This window comes from Budorcas taxicolor, chromosome 11 (genome assembly GCF_023091745.1).
Source record: "Budorcas taxicolor isolate Tak-1 chromosome 11, Takin1.1, whole genome shotgun sequence".
Lineage (NCBI taxonomy): Eukaryota > Metazoa > Chordata > Mammalia > Artiodactyla > Bovidae > Budorcas > Budorcas taxicolor.
Genome location: NC_068920.1, coordinates 100016816 through 100019592, shown reverse-complemented (window position 1 = coordinate 100019592; position 2777 = coordinate 100016816). Strand labels below are relative to the sequence as shown.

At 50.9% G+C, this 2777-nt stretch overlaps 1 pseudogene; it reads left to right on the top strand.

Moving 5' to 3' along the window:
- The first annotated feature begins 369 nt into the window (after positions 1-369).
- On the top strand, positions 370-1979 carry LOC128056753 (AFG3-like protein 1; annotated as a pseudogene).
- The last annotated feature ends 798 nt before the right edge of the window (positions 1980-2777 follow it).

Here is a 2777-nt window from a genome sequence, read left to right as displayed (position 1 = left end):
ATGCATCATTTTCATACAAGCTGTCAAAGATTGTATTATGAGGTATTTAAGACTACAAGATGGTTTTGAGATATAAATTTCTTCAAATAACATTAGTGAAGTATATTCTGTGCAAGGGACAATGCTGAGGCAAGACTTTTCATTTCTACTCCTAATATTTTCTATCTCATTCGAGGCCATGATATGTTCTTCTCCAAGTTGTATAGATTATATTCCTTACCCCATGACCCAGTCTTGGTAGATAATGTTCTAAAATACTTTTTTGATAATCTTCTATCTCCATGCTTTATACTTTGCTGGGAGGTGGGGGTGGGGAAGGATCAGGTTAAAGTAACATTTATAATAATCCATGTAAGTAAGTAAGTAAATATGATTGGCATCTTCTATGCCATGACGAGGGGTCCGATGGGGGCTGGGCGTGGTGGGCGAGGAGGGGGCCTCTTTGGCATTGGTGAGACAATAGCCAAGATCATCAAGGATGACATCGGTGAGCGGTTTGCAGACGTGGCTGGTTGCGAAGAAGCCAAGCTGGAGATCATGGCATTTGTGAATTTCCTGAAGAACCCCAAACAGTACCAGGACCTTGGGGCCAAAATTCCAAGGGGAGCCATGCTCACAGGTTCTCCCAGTACTGGCAAGACGCTTCTCGCCAAGGCAACCGCGGGGCAGGCTCGTATGCCCTTCATCACCATGAATGGTTCTGAGTTCCTGGAGATGTTTGTTGGTGTTGGCCCAGCTCGAGTTCGTGACATGTTTGCAATGGCCCGGGAAAATGTTCCCTGTATCTTGTTTGTTGATGAGATTGATGCAATTGGCCAAAAGCGTGGCCGCAGGCACTTGGAAGCCAGAGTGAGCAGGAGAAAACCCTGAACCAGCTGCTCCTGGAGATGGACGGATTCAACTCTACCCCGAACGTCGTCGTGCTGGCCGGCACCAACCGTCCCGATGTCCTTGACCCAGCCCTGATGTGGCTGGGCTGCTTCGACCGTCAGATTTACATTTGCCCCCGCGGACATCAAAGGCAGGTCGTCTATCTTCAGGGTCCACCTGTGTCCACTCAAGTTGGACGAGAGCCTCAGAAAGGATGCCCTGGCGAGGAAGCTTGCGGCCCTCACTCCAGGCTTCACAGGTGCTGATATTTCTAATGTTTGCAACGAAGCCGCCCTGATCGCCGCCCGCCACCCAAAACCCTCTGTCGGGGAAAGCACCTCGAGCAGGCCATCGAGAGGGTCATTGGAGGCCTTGAGAAGAAGACAGGTCCTGCAGCCCTGTGAGGAGATGACGGTGGCCTACCATGAGGCTGGCCATGCGGTGGTGGGCGGGTTCCTGGAACACGCAGACCCCCTGCTCAAGGTGTCCATCGTCCCCCGGGGCAAGGGGCTTGGCTGTGCCCAGTGCCTGCCCAGGGAGCAATACCTGTACACACGGAAGCAGCTCTTTGACTGCATGTGCGCCATGCTGGGCAGCCGCGTGGTTGTGCAGCTGTTTTTCCGGCAGGTCAACATGGGGGCCCAGGACGACCTGAGGAAGGTCACCCGGAGTGCCTATGCCCAGATCGTGCAGTTTGGGATGAGCGAGAAGCTGGGCCAGGTGAGGTGCTGGTGGACAAGCCGTTCAGCAAGGCCACGGCCCAGCTCATAGACGAGGAAGTGCGGCGGCTCATTGGCTTTGCGCATGCACGCACCCTGGACCTGCTCACGCGCTGCCACGACCAGGTGGACAAGGTGGAAAGGCGGCTGCTGAAGAAAGAGGTGCTGGAGCTGGCCGACATTGTGGAGCTGCTCTGGCCACGGCCATTCGCCAAGAAGATCACCTACGAGGAGCTCGTGGAGGGCACGGGCGGCCTGGAGGAGGACACGGCCCTTCCCGAGGGTCTGCAGGGCTGGTGTGGGGGGCCTGCTGCAGGAGAGCCCAGCCTAGCGCCTCCGCCTGGAGAGCAGCCTCCATGACCCCCAGGAAGCAAATTAAACCACGTGTAACCCGAAGCAATGGCACCCCACTCCAGTACTCTTGCCTGGAAAATCCCACGGATGGAGGAGTCTGGTGGGCTGCAGTCCATGGGGTCGCTAAGAGTCGGACACGACTAAGCGACTTCACTTTCACTTTTCACTTTCACACATTGGAGATGGAAATGGCAACCCACTCCAGTGTTCTTGCCTGGAGAATCCCAGGGACGGGTGAGCCTGGTGGGCTGCTGTCTATGGGGTCTCACAGAGTCGGATACGACTGAAGCGACTTAGCAGCAGTAGCAGTAGCAGCATGTAAGTATGAAACAGAGTGCAGTTTCTTTCCTCCATGAGATTCAGTCTACATATGCTGTCTTTTGTGCAGAAAATTATTGGCACTTTCAGTAGGCATTGTCTTGTCCTTTCTTCCCCACTAGTGATGAAGAACTCACCCTTGCACACTGAGAATCACATGTCAAGTTCCAGCAAGTCCATGATTTTAATATGTATAAGTGGACCTGGAGATACTCAGACCAGGAAACTGAAGCTATAATCATGAGCATCATACTGCTATTCTGAACTCAATAGCACTACTAAAAAGACAAAAGATAGACCTCATATTTTTAACGTGCTTACTTTAGAAACTTGTAAAAAACTTTCCTCAAAAATGTAACTTAGCTTAAGAAAAAAACAATTATGGCATTTTGAATATTCTGCTTAGTAGAATGGAAAAAAAAATGACCTTGAGGGCATTACATTAAGTAAGATAAGTCAGAGAGAAAGACAAAAATACTGTATAATATCACTTATATGCAGACTATAAAACAAAAA